The following is a 25,084-nucleotide window of genomic DNA, read 5'->3' on the forward strand; positions in this document are numbered from 1 at the left end:
AATGTGTCCTACCAAAGTGGTGCTAGAATCTTGATGATGATGAACAATTGGCTAACTGGAAGTAGTGGAGCAGTCTAAATCCTCCGAGTTGGGGGAGGAGGGGGTAGTGGAGAAGAAAGGACACCAGCAATTCCCTCCATTCCCCCAAAGTTAAGAAGTATTGTCATAGGTAAACTGTAAGTTGTATTAGATAAAGGATCATAGGTAGTTAGACCCCTCTGAACCACTATGGGTGAGCTGTTTTTCCCACATTTAACTGCTAGAGGGAAGGCCTTTCCATTTCCAGCCCTAACTTCTATCCAAAAAAAAAATAGTCATGTAAAATATAAAACGAAAATTTGAATTTTCGCCTGGCAAAAAAAAAGCTGCCTTTTTCTACTGGAAAAAAAAAAAATTACGTCCTATATTCCCTCTTATTCTTTCCCCTCAAGTTATCATTTTTTAATCTCCCACTGGCTATCTTCCCAAATTTATTGATTTTCTTGTATTTTTAACCTCTACTCAGCCCTGAAATTCACCAAAGGATCCAGAAAAACCAATTCCTTGAGTTTGGCTGTATTATTCACATTTCAGTTAAGCACAGAATCTCAAATACAGATGTTTCTTATACAACTTTTTTTTTTTTATTCTCACAAGAAGATATTTTTCCATTGATTTTTAGAGAGTTGGTTGCCTCCTGTATGTGCCCTGACCAGGGCCCGGTCCAGGGAGGAATCGACCCCGGAAACCTTAGGTCCGTAGGCCGAAGCTCTATCCACTGAGCCAAACTGCCTAGGGCTCCAATACAGTATCTTGACAGATTGTGAGCCTAGGGTCTGCTTCAGGACAAACTGAATCATAAAAACTACAAAAGGATATTTTCATTACTATTTTTACCCCCAAACAAAATAAATCTGTTTGGCTCCATAAAACAATTTACTTCTTTTCCAAATCTCAAATTAGCAAACCCAAAGAAAGGGCTCACACTTTTGTTAAATCCAGTTTTAAGCAATTCTCACCATTCAACCATTTCACTGTCTACACAAACATCAAACCCTATGCCCCTGAGAGCATGTCTGCTATCTTGGCCCTGAACACAGATGCCAATGAGAACACAGAGGGATGGGCTCAGATGCAATGCCTCTGTAATTACATGAGCAGCATCAATTTGCACAGCCCTTCATTTTCACTTTCTTGATTAGGTAATGAAATCATCACTCATATTCCCAGAGGACATGAAAGCATTCTGAAACAGTTTTTCATTTTTTCATGCCAAAAGAAGCCCTACAAAACATTTCACATGTAAGTGTATTAATTTAATGAATGTGATTTTCATGAAGTCTTTAAAAGAAATTTTCTCACCCTTCACATTTGTGTTAGGCCTTCTCAGTTTCGCCAAAGTGAAAAACCACAATTTGAAGTCAACTTACTGGACTACTGAGGGCAGAGACCATTTGCCTAGGCACCCTGTCTTTCTAGCACTAGACATTCAAATGAGCCAAGGTTTAACGACATTTCTACTCACAAAACCCTTGTGCTGACTTCACATTATTTTATAATAGAAATGACATCATTAGTACATCCAGGAAATAGCAGATCCTACCCTTATATGTCACTGGATGTTGTCAAGATATTTTATTGGTCAGAATGAGTATACTTCTATGGTTCCTTGAATTTTGACCTTTTAAGGTGTACACTGGCTGGCCTGAGAGTCTGCTGCCAGACTCATGACCCATACCACACCCAATGACCCTTTGCTAATTCAAGAGGAATGGTACTGAAGAAACCATTTATTAGGCCCAATAGTATTTTTTCCTTTGAAAAATTACTATACTACATCCAACTAAATTCAAACCAGTTTTGAAAATCCTTCTGAAAAGTACAAATTAAGGTTAAGATTCTGAAACCAGGAGATTTGGCTACTGTTTCTAGCTGCAATGCTATGTGACCCAGGTAAGTAACACAGAGTAAGATAGGAAAACCTCTTCAGCCCTAAGTAATGAAAGTTCCCTACCTACTTCCTAAAGACTTTGTAAAAATAGCAGGTATCAACAAACTATTCTGAACTCAGAAGAAGTAAGTCGTAAAGAGTTAAAATGGATCCAAAGAAATTCAAGATGGAAATGAGAGTACTTTGTTTTTTCCTTAAAAGTAATTGCTATAATTACTTTTAATATTTGATTAATCGTGCCTGTGATTTCTATACAACTGGACATCTGACAATCCTCTTGGAGTAAACACGTCTTTCTGAAAATCAGAATATGCTTTACTTACCTAAAAGGAAGCTGAAGATTTAAAATGCAATCAAACTTATTCACAATCCCCAAAAGTTAAAAAATGCAATTAAGGGAACTTCTTACTGACAGTAAAACAGAGCACTCAGACCCAACTAAGGAATGCACGGCTGGATTGAATGGGAAGCACCCAGTCATCCCTCAGCATAAGGACTTCTGCAGTTTCAGGGCAAAGCAGCAACCTTGCACAGATACCATTAAAAACTCATGAAATTACTCACCTCAGCAGCACTGACGTGAGTTTAAAAGTATTAAATATTACTCTTGAAAATATAAATGACTGCTGAATGAGGATTTAAAGACCACAATATGGGGGGAGGGTAGGGAAGGGTGGGGGTAAAGGGGAGAGATCAACCAAAGGACTTGTGTGCAAGCATATGAGCCTAACCAGTGGTTAAGGACAACAGGGGGGTGAGGGCATGTGTGGGGAGGGGTGTGGGATGGGAATGGAGGGATGAGGACAAATATGTGATACCTTAATCAATAAAGAAATTAAAAAATAAAAAAAAGACCACAATATGATTCACTCTAAGATGATAACAAACCTTCTTATTAATATACTATTATTATCATCATTGTACTAAGTCAAATGAAAAAGTTATTAAAAAAAAAGTGGGAAATGGTAAAATATAAATTTCTACCTTACTACAGGCATTCAACAAACATCAAAGGAACATCCGCTATATGTGAAAATACTGTGCTTATATTCCCACAGGAGTTACAAAAAGAAGATATGCCACTATTTTCTCTCAAAGAGAGTAGCCCAGTTAGAGCCAAAGACAGATGTGTGATACAAAAGAAGCTTTAACAGTTCAGGAAAGAAAGAGATGGCTCCCAACTAGTATGAGAAGGAAGTTAAACAGAGGCAAGCATTTGAACTTTGAAGAATAGTAGGCCCTAGCTGGTTTGGCTCAATGGATAGAGCGTTGGACTTTGGACTGAAGGGTCCCGGGTTCGATTCCAGTCAGGGGCACATGCCTGGGTTGCAGGCTCGATCCCCAGTGGGGGGCGTGCAGGAGGCAGCCGATCAATGATTCTCTCTCATCATTGATGTTTCTATCTCTCTCTCCCTCTCCCTTCCTCTCTGAAATCAATAAATATATATTAAAAAAAAAAAGAAAATAAGAAAAATGCAAAAGGGGTAAATAACCATACTGTAACACTATATTAACTCAAAATTGACTGTATCGGGCAGCAGAAATGTTCAGAGCACAACTACCTCTTCCTCTATACTCCCACAACACTAAGTATCTGCCTGCATACTAGCAATTACTATACAGTAGTACCCCCTTATTTGCTGGGGATATATTCCAAGACCCCAGTGGATACCTGAAACCTCAGGTAGTATCAAACACAATATATACTATGTTTTTTCCTATACGTACATACCTAAGATAAACTTTGTAAGTTAGGCACAGTAAGAGATTAACAACAATCATTAATATAATAAAAGCCTAATATGCAAACTGTCCCTCAAGCGGTCGTTCAACTGGGAGTTTGACCGCTTGCTATGACGTGCGCTGACCACCAGGGGGCAGCGCGGAACATGGTGGGTATCGGCAACACAGCTCTGGCAGAGGGCAGCAGTGGAGGCGCTGCCAGCCCCCATGAGAGCCGGATTGCAGTGGGATGGAGGAGCAGGTGAGCGGGCAGCACCAGGCCAAGATCGGTGCGAGCGGGGGCCCCATCGTCCCGCCAATCGCCCCGCAGATGGCAACCAGCAGTGGCATCAGAGGGCAGGGCCACTGCCTGGCTCTCAGGCGCTGAGGGAGCCGGGCTGGGGGCCCAGCCTCAATCGCCTCGCAGGCAGGATGGTGAAGCAGGTGAGGGGGCGGCGCCAGGCCACAGCAGGATGCCAGGTGGGGCTGCGGGGCTGCAGGGCTGCAAGGCTGGGGGCGCAAGCCGGGGCCCGATCCCCACAGGCCACCCCAAGGGACCTCACCCGTGCACAAATTCATGCACCAGGCCTCTAGTCCTATATAATAAAAGCCTAATATGCTAAGTGTCTGGTCGTCCGTTCAACCAAAGCGTAATATGCTAATGATATGCTAAGGACACTCAACCACTCACTATGATGTGCACTGACACCAGGGGGCAGACAGTCAACCATTCGACCAGTCGCTATGACATGCACTGACCACCAGGGGGCAGACGCTCCGACCAGTAGGTGAGCTTACTGCTGGGGTCCGGCTAATCGGGATTGAGCGAGATGGGCCAGACACTCCCTGGAGCCCTCCCACAGTCCCTCTCCGACTGGCCAACCTCCCACGTCCCTCCCTGGCCCCAATCGTGCACCGGTGGGGTCCCATGGCCTGGCCTGTGCCCTCTCGCAATCCAGGCTGAAGGACCCCTGACCCCGAGTGCGCAAATTTCGTGCACTGGGCCCCTAGTAACTAATAATGAAATAGATTATGGCTTGAGATTTCATCATTCTACAATTTCAAACTGATGAATTGTTTATTTCTGCAATTTTCCATTTAATATTTTTGAACTCTGATTAACTGCAGGAAAGCAAACCCACGGATAAGGAGGGACTACTGTATTGAAGCTGTCTATGTCTCCTCCTCTCCCTTCAGGGCACAATAGAAAATAATTCTATTTCCTGCATCCATATAAGCCCTCAGCAAAAGGCTGCTGAGTGAATAAGCAAACACAGCTTTATGAATTCATTTTAGAGCCAACAACAAAACCTAAATGCTAACTCATAGATATTCTGATGAAAAAACACACAGAACCTTCATATGAAAAATTAAAATTAAAAAAAATAATAAAATCACAGAGTTTAGATGGCTAAAGACAAAACTAGAAGAGGGATGGTAAAAATGGGGTATAAAGAAGTAGGATTTTGTTTTTAACTTTTTGCACTCGGATGTCGAGTGTGACTCGACACGGTTAGCATCGGTAGCAGATCTTTTTATACTCTTTGAATGTATCAATAATTTGAAATATAAAAAAATCCAAATAAATAAGTTTGTATGAAAAGAAACTCCAGTTTTTTATTCTACTGCCGTGCTTTGTAAAATCTGGGGTATTTAAAAAATTAGATCCAGAGTAGAATAAAGGAATCGAGAAAAAAGCAAGCGAGTGCAAAGGGTTAATTTTTATTTACTGATTTGAGAGAGAAACATCTATTTGTTGTTCCATTTAGTTATGCATTGATTTGTAAGAGAGAAACTCTCTTTTTTTGTAAGAGAGAAACATCATTTGCTGTTCCACTTATTTGTATAGTCACAGATGGAACTTGAAACTCTGGTGTACAGATACCAAATTTATAATAATCAAAATGTAGCCCTGTCCGGTTTGGCTCTGTGGATAGAGCATCGGCCTGCAGACTCAAGGGTCCCAGGTTCGATTCTGGTCAAGGGCATGTACCTTGGTTGCGGGCACATCCCCAGTGGGGAGTATGCAGGAGGCAGCTGATCAATGTTTCTCTCTTATCGATGTTTCTAACTCTCTATCCTTCTCCCTTCCTCTCTATAGAAATCAATAAAATATATTTTTTAAATGTAGTCAATTATATGCAAAGACAGAATCTCCAAATCTTTTCTATTCTATTTATCCTATTTCTATTCTGACCTAACTTTTCCAAAGTTTTCCAATCAGAACTGACATTGGCAGTTTTTTACATTCCTGAGTCTCCTCTCCTGGTTTAGCAGAAGTAGTTATCTAAAAATTAGTTCCAGTACAACCGAATACACTTTCACTAAATATACACTTCAAAAACTTCACACTTTCAGCTTAAAGATAGCTACATTAACTTTAGACTTTAAAAATAAGGGAAGTCGTTAGTGAAAACAAAAATATGTATGTTAACAAAAAAATACATTCACAAAAATGACAGTAAAACAGAATCTAATTTGAGGTTTCTCTATCATTTCATACACTAAATGTGAAGGTGGTCCCTCAAATTCCATTTTTTAAAAATATACTTTTATTAATTTCAGAGAGGAGAGATAGAAACATCAATGATGAGAATCATTGATCAGCTGCCTCCTGCACGCCCCCTACTACGGATCGAGCCGCAACCCAGGCATGTGCCCTTGACCGGAATTGAACCCAGGACCTTTGAGTCCCCAGGCTGACGCTCTATCCACTGAGCCAAACCAGCTAGGAATCAAATTCCATTTTTGCTTTCTCTTTCCTTACTACATCTCCTTAGGCAACCGTGTCTGAAAAACACGATATGGCTGAGATTGAGAAATTCGATAAGTCGAAATTGAAGAAGACAGAAACACAAGATAAAAATCCATTGCCTTCAAAAGAAACGATTGCGCAGAAGAGAGCAGGCGAATTGTAATGAGGCGCACACCACCAATAAGCACTGTACATTCCACAAGCACTGCCTTCTTATTTAGTTTTATTATCTGTTTAATTTTGTAAGATGCAAGGAGGTTGGATCAGGTTATCAGAGAACTACTGACAACAAAGCAGCACCTACCGCTCCCATCTGCCTGTCTGGCTGGCAGGAAAGGAAAAGAACTTGCATGTTGGTGAAGGAAGAAGCTGGGTGGAAGGACAATCAAATCTAGAGTAAAAGCCAAGCTGGTCCAGCCCTGGCTGGTGTGGCTCAGTTGGTTGAGCAATGTCCTGAGAACCAAAAGGTGACCAGTTCAATTCCCAGTAAAGGCACATGACCAGTTGCAGGCTGGATACCTGGTCAGGTGCCTGAGGAAGGCAGCCCATTGATGCTTCTCCCTCTCCCTTCCTCTCTCTCTCTAAAAATCAATAAAAACGTATTAAAAAAAACAAAAACAAAAAACAAGCTGGTCCAAGGTGTCCCAAAGGCTGTAAAACGTAGTTTAATCAGACTGTTGTTGTTAAAAATCATTTTAATTATTGGAATGCACAATTTTTAATATGCCAGAGGGAAACCCGGGTCCTGGGTACCAGAGGGAAGCCGGTGTCAGCAGCTGGGGGAAGGCCTACTCTTGCACGAATTTCATAATTTCTTGCATCAGGCCACTAGTATCCTATATAATAAAAAGCTAATATGAAAATAGACCAAACTGCAGAACGACCAGTCACTATGACACACACTGACCACCAGGGGGCAGACGCTCAACGCAGGAGCTGCCTCCTGGTGGTTAGTGCACCAGAAACCCGACTGGCAAGCGCAACAGTGGTGAAGGGAGCCTCTCCTGCCTCTGGGGCAGTCGGACATCCCCCGAGGGTGCAGGCCGGGCTGAGGGACCCCCCAAGGATATTATCACAAGACAGAACAGTGGTTACTTTTAAGAGAAATAAATGGTTGTAATCAAAGAGGGGTACATTGAAAGTACCTCTGGGGCACCAGCAATATTTTCTTTCTTGACTCAGATGGTAGTTACACAGGTGTTGGCTTATAATTATTCTTTAAAATGCATATATTTTATGCACTCATCAACCTTTCACAATAAAAAAAAATCTAGGTAAACCTAACTTTTAATACTATTTAATAATAATATGTAAATATTTCTGCAGGTATTATTCTGAACAAGCGCTCACATATTTCATCTAAAATAGTGTCAGCTTAACAGTGCACAGCAAAACCTATCTGTTAAAGGTAAGAAGAACAGCGAAGTCATTAGGAATGCAGATAAAAAAGGAGGAAATCTCAAGGTTCCTTTGCTTCTCAAATTTTAATGTGAATCTCATTAAACTACACATTCAGATTCATTAAGCCTGTAGTAGGACCTTTCTGCATTCTAAATTTGGTGATGCCAATGATGCCAGTTCATGGACTCTTGAGTACCAAGTTCTTAAGTAACCATTAAAATGCAGCTGGTGTTAACACTAGATGATAAAAGGAAAGAGAATCAATAGGTATTGAGGGTATGTGCCAGGTGCATTAACTCATGTAATCCTACCTCAACTCTATCAGGGACATATTATCAATTATATTTTACAGATGAGAATAATGGGACTCAGATAAACTAATTTGCCTATGATTACATAGCTTTGTAAAAAGAAGAGGAACCAGAATATGAACCCAATTCTATGGCTCCATTTTAAAAAAAGAGATAGCATAAATCAGTCATTGAAATGAATTTAAAATCATCAACAAAATAACTATAACATGTTCCATTACATGGTATCTTGCATACAGTATCACTTTCCCCCATTAGCTCATTCTTCAAAATGTAATTCCCTTTATTGTGATTCCCCCTGCTAGGATGCTTGTCATTGTTATCCACGTTTGAAGTAGTGTAGCAGAAGACCTATCTAAAATCTAACTTTCCTGACTCCAGTCTCTTGCCCCATCAATGTTTTTGAAGTCTCTAGGAATGTGAGAAATGAGAAACATGATGAAAATGGTTTTTCAGGAAGTAGAATTCAAAGTACTATGCAATCCCACAACTGGGATTTCAATTTTCTGTTTGCATATGGAGTCAGCTTCCACACTGACACACAAAAATATCCTGCAAAGAACTTAGGCAGGTGGCTCAGTTGTTTGGAGCATTGTCCCAATACACCAAGGTTGTGGGTTCAATCCCTGGTTAGAGCACATGCAAGAAACAACAATGAATGCATAAGTAAGTAGAACAACAAATCGATATTTTTCTCTGTCTCTCTCTCTCCCTCAAATCAATAAAAACAACAACACTGCCCTAGTTGGTTTGGCTCAGTGAATAGAGCATCGGCCTGTGGACTGAAGGGTCCCAGGTTCAATTCCAGTCAAAGGCATGTACCTTGGTTGCAGATTTCCGGGACCTGGTTGGGGTGCGTGCAGGAGGCAACCAATCGATGTGTCTCTCTCACAGCGATGTTTCTCTGTCTCTCCCTCTCCCTTCCAATCTCTCTAAAAATCAATGGAAAAATATACTCGAGTGAGGATTAACAAAAACACACACACAAGACAGCACTTCTGTATTCTGTAGGATAAAGCAAATAAATGCGAACAGTACTAAAAGTCAAGATTTTCAGTTTATCTCTTTTCCACTGCTAGTCTGCCGCCATCATGGGTCACATGCACGCTCCCAGGAAGGGCCTGTCCCAATCAGCTCTGCCCTACTGCCCCAGCGTCCCCACCTGGCTGAAATTGACATCTGACAACGTGAAGGAGCAGATCTACAAACTGGCCAAGAAGGGCCAGCCTGACTCCATCACAAATCAGTGTGATCCTGAGAGACGCACATGGTGTTGCACAAGTACGTTTTGTGACAAGCAATAAGATCTTGAGAATTCTTAAGTCTAAAAAACTTGCTCCTGATCTTCCTGAGGATCTCTACCATTTAATTAAGAAAGTTGTTACACCCTGGCAGGTTTGGCTCAGTGGACAGAGCGTCGGCCTGCGGACTCAAGGGTCCCAGGTTCGATTCCAGTCAAGGGCATGTACCTTGGTTGCGGGCACATCCCCGGTTGGGGTGTGTGCAGGAGGCAGCTGATTGATGTTTCTCTCTCATTGATGTTTCTGGCTCTCTATCCCTCTCCCTTCCTCTCTGTAAAAAATCAATAAGATGTATTTTAAAAAAAAAAAGTTGTTACAGTTCGAAAGCATCTTGAGAGGAACAGAAAGGATAAGGATGCTAAATTCCGTCTGATTCTGATTGAGAGCCATATCCACCGATTGGCTCAATATTGTAAGACCAAACAAGTCCTCCCCCACAACTGGAAATACGAGTCATCCGCAGCCTCTGCGCTGCTTGCATAAAATATCTATGTACTCAAGCAATAAAATCATTGTTTAACTAAAAAAAAAAAAAAAGATTTTCAATTTAAGGAAAGAGACAAATATAAAGGGGGGGGGTGGGAAGCCCTGCAATATGTTCAAATTAAACTGGAAATATCAAGACTGGACAGTGTGGCTCAGTGTTTGAGCGTCAACCCATGATCCAAGAGGTCACTGTTTTGATTGTCAGTCAGGGCACATGCCTGGACTGCAGGCTTGATCCCCAGAATGGGGCATAGAGTAAGAAGCTGGTAGATGTTTTTTTCTCATCGATGTTTCTACCTCGCTCCCTCTCTAAAAATCAATAAACATTTTAAATTGGAAATATCAATATGAAGTTCTGATTTCTAAAAAACATCTTTTCTAGCTCTGCCCACTGAAAGTATCTAGAAATAATAAAGACCTAGCAGCAATGAGCTTGGTTTCTAATGGAATTCCCTGTAAAAAAACAACTTGGTCTTCCTAAGAAAATGACTGATTTCAGGTCAAGGATGCGGAGAGTACAAGGTGAATCTGAGATATCTTGTTGTGACAGAAAACAACCCAAAGACCAATGGGGACATGTCAAAAAGACACACCAGCTTGAAGAAGAGACTTATAGTGGCCAAAGGTCAGCGTCAAAAAGACTAATGGCTGTAACTAAGTGTAAAAGACTAATGGCTGTAACTAAGTGTAAAGGGAAACATTTACAATGCAAAGATCTAGGACTTTGACGTTAACCAAGTCATCAAATTATAGTAAAAAATCTGACATCATGAGTACACAGTGTCACAAAAGATTGCAAATTCCTATCTAATAAAAGGGTAATATGCAAATTAACCATCACTCCATCACAAAGGTGGCGATGCGAGCCCAGTCTCCCAAGTCCTGGCTGCGTGGAGGGAGGGAGGGGCCTCTGAGGGCGACACGAGCCCAGTGTCCTGCACCCCGGCCACGCAGAGGGAGGGAGGGGCCTCTGATCAGAGGCCGGGGTGCGGGACACTGGCGTTGTTGCTGGCCGGGCTGAGGGACCCCCCCTCCGTGCACAAATTTTATGCACCGGGCATCTAGTAAAAATATAATTAAGACTTTAGTCTTGTCTTAAAAAGGGACAAGGGATGGAGTTAAATAACACAAGAAAACATTGAGACAAATCATGAATGTCAAAAAAGTCTACCAGAGAACCAGACTGGTCTCTTCAAAAAGTCAATGTCATTGCCCTAGCCAGTTTGGCTCAATGGATAGAGAATCGGCCTGTGGACTGAAGGTTCAATTCCGATCAAGTGCACATGCCTGAGTTATGGGCTCAATCCCCAGTAGGGGGAGTGCAGGAGGCAGCACTCAATGATCCTCTCTAATCATTTATGTTTCTATCTCTCTCTCTCCCTTCCTCTCTGAAATCAATAAAAATATATTAAAAATAAAATAAAAATATTTTTTAAAAATAAATAAATAAAAACAAATAACAGCAGAATGCAATTTGGAAATCCCCACTGGATCCTGGTTCCTACTACTTAGTCCTTTGCACTTGTTATTCCTTCTGTCCCTAAAACTTAGCATTAAATATCTTACCTTGTATCTTTCAGCATGAACATCACCTTCTCACTAAGGCCTTCTCTAAATCAATCTCAATTACAGTCATGTGCTGCATAATGATGTTTCTGTTAAGGATGGAATGCATATATGATGATAGTATACCAGATAGCCTCTGTGTGTGGTAGGCTATACCATCTAAATTTGTGTAAGCACACTCTATGATGTTCACACAACAACAAAATCACCTAATGACGCATTTCTCAGAATGTATCCCCATTGTTAAACTGTGATTAATGTAATTAGTCTTTCCTTTCTGCACCATGTCATTATCACACCTTGTTTTATTTGTAGTCATTATTATATGAAATTTTGTTCATTCATTAACTGCTTTCTCCAATCTCAAACTAAGATAGAAATTAGATACCTTGCCTATTTTTGCCCACTGTATCTCTAATACCTTGAACCATGCCTAGCATATAAAAGAATTAAATAAATGTTTGAATAAATGGACCAATGAAACAAAAAGGAAAGAAAAACTAAACAGACACTTGGAATCATGTAATGCTTTAGAAAACTCATGAGGAACATCAAACCATAAGAATCTAAAGTACAGCAAGTCCTCACTTAACATCATCGATAAGTTCTGCGACTTCAGCAAAACAACGTATAACAAAACCAATCTTACCATAGGCTAATTAATAGAAATAAAAGTTAAGTGCTTGGCTGGAGTGGCTCAGTGGTTGAGTGTTGACCTATGAATCAGGAGGTCACGGTTCGATTCCTGGCCAGGGCACATGCCTGGGTTGAGGGCAAAATCCCCAGTGTGGAGCATGCAGGAGGCAGCCAATCAATGATCCTCTGTCATCATGGATGTTTCTATCCTTCTCTCCTTCTCTAAAATCAATTAAAAAAATTTTTTTTAATTGTGGTAATATACACATAACATAAAATTTGCCATTTTAATCGTTTTTAGGTATGCAGTTCAGTGGCATGAAGTGCATTCCCATTGTTGTGCAACCATCACTACGAACCATCTTCAGAACTTTGTCATCCTTCTAAGCTGAAACTTCATACCCATTAAACACTAACTCCCTGTTCCCTCCTCTCCCCTGGCAACTACCATTCTACTTTCTGTCTCCATGAATTGGAATACTCTTGTACCTCATGTATTTGTAATCATACAATATTTGTTCTTTTGTGTCTGGCTTATTTCACCTAGCAAAATGTCTTCAAGATTTCATTACCATTACGTTACTTTTAAGTTAAGTAAAATCTGAAATTCTAACCCATCCGTCATTATGATTTATTAAGCATGCTTTTGGAAGAGAGAACTGCATTTACTGAGAAAAAGAGGAGAGGTGAGGAAGATAGACAAATAGAATCTTAAGGACCCACAGGAACGTAAAACTTTAGATTCACTAATAAGGAAGAGAGCAGCTTGTTTGATCTTCACTAGACCAAAGGATCTATTTAGAAAGATGTTACCAAATATCTCAGCGAAAGCTAAGAAAGCAGTCTTGCAAACACAATACTGCTTGATCCCAAGACAAGCCAAGACACTGTTGCTTTTGGGCAAGAAACAGCAAGGCTAACTAGTTAAAAAAATATTAAAAAATAAAAAGCTTTAAGAAGAAATACTGACATACAAGAATAAATTCCACTTTCCTTTGACTTTCATCTGAAAAGCCACCAGATAGAAGAGGCAACATTTAATAAAACTATATTTATGAATTCATAACTAACATCAATCTTTCTCCAAACAATACAACAAAAGGTTCATTCTGGAAAAGATTTTTTATTCTCTAAATCACAACACAAATTAAACATTTAAAGTGAAAATAATAAAGGAAACAAAAATTTGGAGAAGTATGCCATACTAGTGAATTCCTTAAAGTAGTTGAAATAAAAAGTACCCTAAGTATTAAATATTCTAAGGGAATATTATTAGCTAAAACTAAAACTTGTTTACCTTTATAGAAATTAAATGAACTACCTCAAACCTATATATTACCAAAAGACAAGAGAAAATAAGTTACTGTCTAAGCTAAGTTACTGTCCAGAGTAATAAAATTTTTCTCAAGTAACTATTGCTTTATATAATAGAGCCCGGTGCACGAAATTCGTGCATGGGGAGCGGGTGGCAGGGGAGTGTCCCTCAGCCTGGCCTGCACCCTCTCCAATCTGGGACCCCTCGGGGGATGTCCAACGGCCTCTCGCAATCTGGAACTGCTGGCTCCTAACAGCTTGCCTACCTGCCTGCCTGATCGCCCCTAACCCCTCTGCCTACCTGCCTGATCGCCCCTAACCACCTCTGCCTGCCTGATCGCCCCTAACCACCTCTGTCTGCCTGCCTGATTGCCCCTACTGTCCTGATCGTCCCTAACCGCCTCTGCTTCACCCCGCACCCGGGACCTAGGATTCCCTCCTCCAATCGGTCGCAGGCACCCAGGACCCGGGCTTCCCTGCCTCTGGCCGACCACAGGCACCCATGACCCAAGCCACCTTCGCCCAGGCTGGCTGCAGCCTCAGGGGACTTTAGGCGTGCAGCTTTTCCCGGGCCACAGCTGCAGGGGACCATGGGTGGGCAGCTTTGCCCAGGCCGTAGCCGTTGGCGCCAGGGACCATGGGGTGGGCAACTTGTCCCTCTCCTGGGCTGCAGGTGCTGGCGCTGGGGACTGCAGGGTGGGCGGCTTGTCCCTCTTCCAGACCACAGCCTGGCTGGTCCCATTCCTCTCTTGTGAGCTCATTTGTGCCTGGCTGTTCCCCGTTCCCCTCTAGTGAGCTCATTTGTGCCTGGCTGGTCCCCATATCTCTCTCCCGGGTGTTGAGTGTCTGAGCCCTTACATGATGACCATTTGCATATTAGCTCTTTATTATATAGGATATCTGCACATTTATCAGTTTTATATATAAAAACAAGCATCAAAGCACCACAAGAAACTTCCATCTTTGAAGCAAAACACAGACAGCAACACTGGAAAAAAATAAAAACTTGGAAGAAACTTTACAAATTAAAGAGGAGAGCATCATCCCGATACGCCAAGGTTACAGGCTCAATCCATAGTCAGGATACATACAAGAATCAATCAATGAATTCATAAGTAAGTGGAACAACAAATTTATGTTTGTCTCTCTGTCTCTCTCTCTCTAAAATCAATCAATAAAAAAATAAAAGTAGAAATTTAATACAGAAAAATCAGAATTAAAAGCAAATGCGTTGCCCTGGCTGGGTGACTCAGTTGGTTGGAGCATCACCCCATATACCAAAAGGTTGCGGGTTCAATCCCCAGTTGGGGAGCATAGGAGAGGCATACGATCAATGTTTCTCTCTAACATCTATGTTTGTTTCTCTCTCTCCCTTTCACTCTCCCTAAAATCAATAAAAATGTATCCTTAGGTAAGGACAAAAAAAAAAAGAAAACAAAGCAAATGTGCTTTCCAACAGATGCATGAGTAAGGAAAGGCAAAATTAAACATAATTTTACATGACATCTACACTAATAAAAGAGCAACATGTTAATTGACCGTACCTTCATGATGCCCACCAGGCAATCAGGAGTGAGCATGCAAATTAACCCAACAAAGATGGCGGGTTAATTTGCATAAACAGGCGCCAAGCAGCCAGAGCAGGGCGGGACACTTGCCCCTACACTTGCAGGCGTTCCGCACCACCCCAGCCGCTCCGGGCCTCTGGGCAGCGTGGGAAGGCAGAAAGGCAGCTCCGGGCAGGACCGGAAAGGCGGCTCCGGGTGGAGCGAAAAGGCGGCTCCGGCGGTGCCGGTAGCTGGGGGAAGGAAGGCCCATTCTTGCACGAATCTTAGTGCATCGGGCCTCTAGTATATAATAAAATCCTAATATGTAAGTCGATCGAACAGCGAACGACAGGTCGCTATGATGTGCACTGACCACCAGGGGCCAGATGCTCAATGCAGAAGCTGCCCCAGCCGAGACGGAGGCGACCAAGGCGATAGTTGGGGGGCGGGGGCGGCCAAGGCGGGTGCCAGTGGGGAGAGGGGCGATCGCCCCGCCCACTGGTCACCCCACAGATGGCCCTGATCGCCGGCCAGGCCTAGGGACCCTACCCTATATATTGGGAACAGTCTCTTAGATTTAAAAATTAAAACCTGGCAAGGCTACTCTTAACACTGAAAAAAACAGGATGATGCAGCAATGACATGCATGGACTCTGGCTTGCACATTTTTTGGTCAGCCCTGATTCTGACACTTAAAACTGTGTGACAAAGCCAATTACTTAACTTCTCTCTGCTTCAGTTTTTCCACCCATAAGATGGGGAAAATGGTACTACTGCCTCAGAAGGATTATGTTATGTACTACTTTTTATACTCAGGGCAAAAAAATGTAGCTACCCACACAATAGCAAGATGCCGTTCACCTGTATGAAAAGTATGGTCACTGGTACATGCAGCGTCCCGGATAGCAAGAGAGATGTCTGACTGCTGGTTTAGGCCCGGCATCCCCCGAGGGGTCCCAGATTGCGAGAGGACGCAGGTGGGCTGAGAGACTTCCCCCTGCCCTCCAGTGCACAAATTTCATGCACCAGGCCTCTAGTTTAGAATAATATCACAAGAAACAACTTAAAAATAGGCTGTATGATGAGCATATACTGGGCATTTTTTTTTTCTTTTAATCTTCACCAGAGGATATTTTTCCATTGATTTTAGAGAGAGTGGAAGACAGAAACATGAATGTGAGAGAAACACGTTGATTGGTTGCCTCCTGCATGCACCCTGACCAGGGCCCAAGCCAGGGAGGAGCCTGCACCCAAGGTACATACCCTTGACCAGAATCGAACCTGGGACTCTTCAGTCCACAGGCTGACACTCTATCCACTGAACCAAACCGGCTAAGGCATACTGGGCAATTTTTAAGTTACTTGTATGTAGCTCATATCCTTCAACATGTTAACAACCTATCATACTATAGAAAATTGACAAACACATCCCCTCCACTTTTCTGTCAAACACAACAATTAAGCATTCATTTTCAGTTAAGACACAGATTGTACATATTCAACTAATACTCATCACTTAAAGATTTCATTCAATCCAAAAACTCATAAAATATTTTTGCAATGTAGGCAACAAGATGAAAATTAGTTATAAAACCACCACCGCACTAAGATGAGAAACTTGTAATGGGATACAGAAGTTCATTATCAGAGATACTCAGCTTCAATTCACACAGATACTATAAAATAGTGTAATTAGCTCTGGCTTAAGCCGTCAGTTTCACCCAACTTTTACTTATTTTACTTACTATTGGGAGGAGACAGTACTAATAACCACTTACAGTCAACATTCTGAGTGACAACTAAACATTAAATGTGATCAAATTAAAATCATAGTGTTTCTTATGCCAGTTTATAAAACAAAAACAAAAGCATCATCACTCTAAGGTAACACCATTCAATAATCTGAGATATTTTAATTGCAACTGCAATGTTTGTGTTAGTTGCCTGAGTGTATGACTCACTCTCACAAAGGTTCTCCCAAGACTTTTGGATTTTTGAGAATGCAGAAACCATAACTGGAGCATACTATGTGCGAAGTGTCATGACAGTGAATGAATAAAAGGAGAAAATGGTATAATTTTTTTTTTTTTAAATATATTTCACTGATTCTTCACAGAGAGGAAGGGAGAGGGATAGAGAGTTAGAAACATCGATGAGAGAGAATCATCGATCAGCTGCCTCCTGCATAACCCCCACTGGGGATGTGCCAGCAACCAAGGCACATGCCCTTGACCGGAATCGAACCTGGGACCCTTCAGTCCGCAGGCCCACGCTCCATCCACTGAGCCACACCGGTTTCGGCTGGAGAAAATGGTATAATTTTTAAAAAGTTTTTTATAAAAAGCAAATCACTTACAAAAAGCAAATTTTTCTGCAGAATAATAGGAAAGGCACTGGGAATCCTTGGTGGGTTGGATTCAGGGCACTTTCTATACTAGAACTAGAGGCCCAGTGCACAAAATTCGTGCACAGGTAGGGTCCCTAGGCCTGGCCTGCAATCAGGGCCGATCTCCCTGCCCCCACACCGCCACCGCCACTTGCCCTCTGTGTATGGGGCGACTGGCAGGGCAATCGGGCCCAGCGCCACCTGCGACCGCTGCCACCCACCCCCATTCCCAGTTCCCCACTGGGCAATTGGGACCTGTGGGCTGGGGGCAGCTCCTGCATTGAGCGTCTGCCCCCTGGTGGTCAGTGCGCATCATAGCTGACCAGTCATTCTGTCGTCCAGTCAATTTGCATATTATACTTTTATAGATAGATAGATATAGAAGATATACAGTACCTTACTGGTTTCCTTGTCTGGCTCACCAACTAGACTGTGGGCAACCTAAGACCAAAAGCTGTATGGTCTTAGAATCATTAGTACCTACTTTCCTAAATGCCCAGCACACAGAGGGCCCTAGAAAGGTGTTTTCATAACACTGATTATTGAATAATCAATCTTACATTTGCCTTTTATTTTACAAAGCAGTTTTACAAACATTACCTTTTTTTTTTTTTTTAAATATATTTTATTGATTTTTTACAGAGAGGAAGAGAGAGGGATAGAGAGTTAGAAACATCGATCAGCTGCCTCTTGCACACCCCCTACAGGGGATGTGCCCGCAACCAAGGTACATGCCCTTGACCGGAATCGAACCTGGGACCCTCGAGTCTGCAGGCCGACGCTCTATCCACTGAGCCAAACCGGTTTCGGCAACATTACCTTTTTTGAGCCACAAAACAATCTTGTGAAGTGGGAAGGGCATTATTTAACCAAATGGATTTTGTTTGTTTTTTTTGTTTGTTTGTTTTTAAATATATTTTATTGATTTTTTACAGAGAGGAAGGGAGAGGGAGAGTTAGAAACATCGATGAGGGAGAAATATCTATCAGCTGCCTCCTGCACACCCCCGCACTGGGGATGTGCCCGCAACCAAGGTACATGCCCTTGACTGGAATCGAACCTGGGACCCTTCAGTCCCCAGGCTGATGCTCTATCCACTGAGCCAAACCGGCTAGGGCGGCTTTTGTTTTTATAAAGAGTTGTTAATTCACTGACCTACACAACCCTGAGACCACAAAGATAATCACATGTTTATTCATCATTTTGATGACATCTCCTTGGGACTTCCAATATTCTTGTAAAACCCAGAGGATTTGCTAGCATGTTCTGTGCTGGCTCTTCACCACAGGTAGGAATCACGCAGCTTCCAATTTTACAGAAGGGTTTTAACTACATAAAGTAGTGTTTAAGGAAGGGTCTTCTGGAAGCCAGACATTAAGAAGCATCCTAAGCTATTTTTCCTGACCCTGTTCTTTTTGAGAAGGGAAGGAATTACAAAAGGCAAAATGCTGGAGAGTGAATGATGTCATGGTTGTCATGAAGTTGCATCAATATCTGATGATGATTTAGCACAACAATGCAACACATTATGCCAAGAAGCATAATGTCAAACCACCAGGATGTTTTACTGCATTAATTTCATGACTCTTTATTATTAGCAAATTGAAATAGAGAGTGACTCTCCAATTTTCTAAGATGGAGAAGTTGTTGGTTCAGGTTTATGTCCTCAGCAAAGGCACTAAGAAAATCTATAAATCTCTATGGAGATGGCTTTAAGAAAAGATAAAATCACTGATATTAAGCTAACAGTTGTCATTTTAACAATTAAAAGCTTTATAAAATAGACAAAACACCCCTGGATCAATGTAGATTGAGTAATATATTTATACCGGGCATGTCGAAAGCAGTCAGGGGGTATAAAATAACTACATACAAATGAAAGGATACCCAATCAGATTAAACAGATGAATAGACTCAAAGTTAGAAACTTGACACAGAGCATCATTATTCACTGTGAAAGCTACAGAGTGAATTTTGAATGTTCAAATCCAAATGATGGCACTTCCTCTTAAATTATCCTTTCCACATGACGTCATCATTTTAAGCACAGCAAAACACATTTAAGTTACAAAAGGTATTTGGAGTGGCCAACCCAAAGCCATCCCCTTCATCATCCCCCACAGCACAATTCCAACTGAGGCCACATCATCCCTCAGGAAAAAGACCACAAGACGTCAAACCAACTTCCCTGAGAAAAACTACATCAGCCTTTTAAATTAGCATTTGAACAACAAAAAGTTGTTCTCAAAAAAGAACAAGCATAGAACAAGGTCCCTGCCGGCAAGTGAGAACCGGTAATGGGTCTGAATATTCATCCAGCGCCATCAGAATCCTACCAGAGAAAAGTCCAAAAGCGTGGCAATTAAGAAACGAAGCTTTTCTTTTCCTAGTAAAATTCGGGAGATTTTACAGACAACACGCAACGGGTTCTTCCGAATCTTAACAAATCCAAAGGTTTCAAATGAGCGAGGACTTCATTAGCACGGAAGTTACTCTGCAGGGACTATGAAGACCTTTTTTTTTTTTTTCCTTTTAATTCGTTTACAAATCCATTCCCACCCTCCACCGTTTCCAGTGCCCAGACGACTCTCAGCAGAGGGCTTCCCCTGTCACAACGTGGACTGCTATCTCCACCACGGAGACCCACAGCCCCCACGTCGCTGGGGGTGGGGAGGGACACACTCGGGAAGCTAAGGGGTAGGTGCTTGTGTTTTATTTTTTTTTTAGGCCAATTCCAAAACCTTCCCTTCGCAGCTGCAGCCTCAGCGATGCTGGCCCCTCGCCGCAGCCCCAATTTGGGAGGGCACGGACTCCGGCTTCTCGGGCAAGGCGTTCAAGATTCGGGGGTGGGGAAAGATTACCTGCCGTCCCTTCAGCCATCCTGGCCCAGGTCACACACCCTGTAGTGGCCCCGGGGAGGGGGAGAACCGCCCTGGGGGAAAGGGGCCGGGTTCACTCCCATCCCAATGGCTGGAGGAAAGGGGCTCTCCTCCTCCTCGCCTAACCGAGAGAGGCCGAGGATGACGACTGCAAGGTCTCCCGTCCAGCCGGCACCGACCACCGCGCGGGAAGCAGAGCCTGCGCGGGACTCGGGGTGCCCACTGCCCGCTGCGGGCCCGGGGCATAAAGGGCAGGAGGCGCCAGCTCCCTGCCGCGGCCCCGGGAGGGGAGAGACCTCACCTGGCCCAGCCCGCGCCACGCTCTCGGGTTAGCTCCGCTGACGACAGCGGTGAGGGAGCCCGGGCAGGGCCAGAGCAGAGGCGCTCCGCCTCAGGCCGTGCTTGCCGCACTCGGGGCTCCTCACAGCGGGCCGGACCCCGAGCCGCCCGGAGCCGCCATCTTCCTCCACTCAAACGCCGCCGCCGGGGCTGCTCTGGCCGGGAGAAGACAGCGCGGAGTGCGCATGCGTGGGGCCTAGCGCGGAGGACACGCGCGCGCACACACGTCGGCGGCCGGGGCGGGGCCGTTTGGGAAAGAGGCGTGGCCCCGGGCTGAGGCTCTCCTGGGAATGGAACCAGCTTCGCGGAGCGCAGTTGGAGCGAAGGAACGTCGAGCTTCCGCGTCTTTCTTCCTGGGGTCTCTCTCTAGAGAGCCTGCCCCAGGTCAGCACCCACCCTTCTTCTCAATGCCTGGGGCAGCTGGCCTGAGACCGTGATGTTTGGCAAGAATTAACCCATTTGTACGCCTGGGGGCCAGATGTGGAAGTCGGACGTGCTATTGGATGTTAACTGGAGGGAAATTCAGTTCCTTGGTTGTGCAAGCGAAGCCTCCCTTAACTATAACCACCACTGGCCTGCAGGGAACAGACTTGTGACTAACTCCATTTTTTCAGATGAGTCAACAGGCGCAAAGAAATATCTCCTTTTCCCAAGGCCACGCACCTTAAGGGACAGGAGGCAGGATAGGATTTGAACTCAGGCTTATCTGGTTTCTCAAGCTCCTTGTACTTTCCACTATCGCTATCCCCAGGCCAGACAGCAAGGTCCAGCAAAATCCCCCTTCCTCGGTAGCAATCTGGTGTTGTAGCTGAGAATCTTCATGAATCCGTCCGGGCAGCAAGTGTTCCAAGGAAATGCCAGAGATACAACAGAAGCCTTTGCTCCAAAAGCCAAAGGAACCTTGAGGTGCCAGCCCACCACCCTGGGATAAAATGGACCTTCTGGGATATTTCTTGGGACACTGGGCTGGATCAGAACCCAAGTCCCCTCTCAAATTGGGAAAGCATTGCACTAATGAGCAGACTTGAATCATCCCAACTCTAGAAATCACTAGATCTGTGTGACCAGTCCCATCACCCCTAATGGAGAGCTTAATGTTACAAACACTGGACCAGCTATTAAGTGCTTCCTTTTAAAAATGTTGGTTCTAGGGCCCATCTTAGAACCTGCCTCACACATTTTCTAAAGCTCCCTAGGGATTCTGACCCCAGTTAGGCTTGGAGCCGCTGGATCATGTTAGATCAGGTTCAAATACTGAACCACTTCATCCTGAATCTCCTAGATCAAAGACAGCAGGAATTTTTGTCTGTTTTCTTCACTATTGTATCACCTACTATAGAGACTGGCACACAGTAGGGAATCACTAAATATTTAATGAATGAATGCATGAACTGGGAATTTAACAACTAAGAGGGCAGGCAGTCAAATATTTAGTGAGCACCTACAATGTGCCAAACGTATCACATGTGATATGTGATAAATGAAACTTTAAAAATCGCTGCCCTCATGAAGGGCCCCTACAGTCTACCGAGAGGCAAAGCTGGGCTCAGAGGCTAGTCTAGGTTCAGAGGTTAGGCAAAGCTCCGAGGCCAGGATGTCCTTGCTTGGTTAGGCTAAGTTCCAAGGTTAGGCTGGGCTCTCCGAGGCCCCAAGGATCAACTAGGCTTGGCTCTCTGAGGCCCCGAGACTAGGCTCTGTGGCTTCCAGGCTAGACTACACTCCGAGGACAGGCTGTCCTCCCTCAGCTAGGCTAGGCTCTAGTCCAGGTTGTCCTCGCTGGCCAGGCTAGGCCCTGAGGCGAGGTGCGGCTCTCTGAGCTTCTGGGTCTAGGCTCCGAGGCTAGCATGAGTCTTTAATGATGTCACGCTACGCATTGATAAGTCACATGCTTTGTTCTTGTGTTGGCAGTGGCAACTTACAGTGAGTCTAAAGGTCTGAACATCAGACTGGCCTGCAGGGAACAGACACTCATTCCAACCTGTCCCCCGCGTCCCCTTCCCCCAATTTCTTCTGAATTCCATCATGAGCCATGGACTGCTTTCATTTGTGTTTACACAAACTTTACACAGAATTATAAAAACATTTACAGACGTTCCACAGTGCTATAATCAGGAGCAAAGAAATACCTCCTTTTTTTTAAAGTACATTTTTATTGATTTCTGAGAGGAAGAGAGAGACAGAAACATCAATGATGAGAGAGAATCATCGATCAGCTGCTTCCTCCACAGCCCCTCCAGGGAATTGAGCCCACAATCCAGGCATGTGCCCTGACCAGGAATGGAACCAGCAAATTTTAGTTTACAGGATGACATCCAACCAACTGAGCCACACCAGCCAGGACAAAATAATAATCATAATAACAATAATAATAATCATAATAATACTTTTTTAAAAATTATGTCCCAAACCCCTAGCTACCTGGTAAACTTCTTTCCTCCACCGAGATGACTACTGTACAAATTCCTGATATCTTTCCAGACATGCATACACAAACACATATAAATAAATACATGTAAAGTAGCAGCAAACTATACACAATACTCTGACCCTTGCTTTTTTTCTTTTCTTTTTGAAGTACAGTCCTTCAGGTCATTTGATGTCAGCGTATTTAGAACTATCTAAATTTTGTTAACTAATTGCATTCTATTCCTTTGTATGGAGATACCATATATCTTTAAAACAAATCTTCTAGTAATAAACATTTAATTTGTCTCCATGTCTTTGTGATTATAAACAAAGTAGCAATGAATATCCTTATATTTTTGTTATACCTATAAGCAAATGTATCTACAGAAAAAGTTACTAGAAATGCAATTACTGGGGCAAAAGGCACATACATGCATTTTAAATATTAAAAATACAAAAATATTTTTTTTATATTTTTAATCCTCACCTGAGGATATTTTGTCCATTGGGTTTTTTGGGGGTTTTTTTGACCCTTCGGTCCAAGGCCAACGCTCTAACCACTGAACAACCAGCCAGGGTGCCATTTATTTCTTAACACAACTGTCCATATAACCTTAGTTTATACATCAGATGGAAACTTTTCTCACTATGGGCTTTGTTCTTATATTCCAATCACATATCAGAGTGTTTTTTTGTGGTGTATTTGTTCTGAGTGCCTGCTGTTCTGAGTGCAAGTCTCTAAGTTCCAAACGTAAATGATGTATCAAACATATTTTACAAGAAAAAGAAGCTCATGTTTTAGGGTCTCTGCCACTGCAGGGGGCTTTCCCCTGAGAAAGAAACCACCACTTCCTCAATTTTGAAGCTTCTTTAGTCCCATCTTTTCATTCTACAGACGAGGAAGGGACTTGCCCAAGGTCACAGGGGGCCTATTTGATTTCCTAGGCCTGGCCTCCAGATGGATTGCTCATTTGGTGACACAAAGGCTGTTTCCTTTGTAGCATCCTCTCCGATGATCTTCAAGATCTCTATCTTTCTGGCCTCCTAGAAAATTCAGTCTCAGGAATGCCCAACTAATTCCTTTGTTAAGGCTCATTGCAAAATATAACAAAATTGTAAGAAACTATCTCCCTCTGCTGGTAACACACTATTACGACAAAACCTAAAAATACTGCGAGTCAGTTGCATTTATGAAAACCTAATCACACCTCAAGAGTGAGACTTACGTGATGTCTGATAGACAATTTCCACCACCTGGCCTTCGCCGAGGCTCAATTCAGGATAATTCACTTAAAAGAATGGTTCACAGGAGAACGTATTCAAAATAAATATAGTTCCAGAGAGTGAAAAAGACAAAGCCCTTTATCTTTGGGTAAATTGGTCAGATTGTTAATAATATTTTAGACATAGAAAATTAGAGTTGCTAGTGGAATATGCGTGTGGAGATGCCAATAAGAAGCCTATCTGGCTGGATCAGAAATACCAGGTCCCTTCAAGGCTGGAAATCAAATTTGGGATTTTTTTAGCATACGGGTAACTTACACCATGAGCATCTAAGTAAGAACAGTGGACTGAGGACAGACCCAAAGATGAACAATATTTCAGAGACAAGAAATCATGAAACCAGCCGAGACCGGTTTGGCTCAGTGGATAGAGCGTCGGCTTGCGGACTGAAGGGTCCCAGGTTCGATTCCGGTTAAGGGCATGTACCTTGGTTGCGGGCACATCCCCAGTAGGGGATGTGCAGGAGGCAGCTGGTCGATGTTTCTCTCTCATCGACGTTTCTAGCTCTCTATCCCTCTCCCTTCCTTCCTGTGAAAATCAATAAAATATATTTAAAAAAAAAAAAAAAAAAGAAATCATGAAACCAGAGAATTAGTAAGCACATCACTTTAACTTCTAAATAAAGATTAGTAACATTTAAAACATGACTACAATTTATTATAATAATAATAACCATTAGGAATACAAATTGCATAATTTCGAAACAGGAAGCTGTTCCTTCAGAAAGATTAATGACATGCTATAAACACATCGCAATCCAAATAACTTGATTATAGCAGCCAAATGCAACACTACTGAACGGCATGTTTTTACACTGAGCG

The 25,084-nt window shown here is 42.9% G+C and overlaps 1 protein-coding gene and 1 pseudogene across 2 annotated transcripts in view; one reads left to right on the top strand and one right to left on the bottom strand.

The window, feature by feature from the left end:
- FBXO42 (F-box protein 42) overlaps window positions 1-20,724 on the bottom strand; it is an 83,561-nt gene extending 62,837 nt beyond the window's left edge. For both annotated transcript variants that reach the window (XM_008148172.3, XM_054720546.1), the window contains exon 1: window positions 20,536-20,724. The gene's annotated coding sequence lies outside the window, so the exon portion shown is untranslated. The remainder of the gene's footprint in view (window positions 1-20,535) is intronic.
- LOC129150166 (40S ribosomal protein S13-like) lies at window positions 9,211-9,903 on the top strand (annotated as a pseudogene).
- Window positions 20,725-25,084: the final 4,360 nt, after the last annotated feature.

This window comes from Eptesicus fuscus, chromosome 9 (assembly GCF_027574615.1).
Source record: "Eptesicus fuscus isolate TK198812 chromosome 9, DD_ASM_mEF_20220401, whole genome shotgun sequence".
NCBI classification, from domain to species: domain Eukaryota; kingdom Metazoa; phylum Chordata; class Mammalia; order Chiroptera; family Vespertilionidae; genus Eptesicus; species Eptesicus fuscus.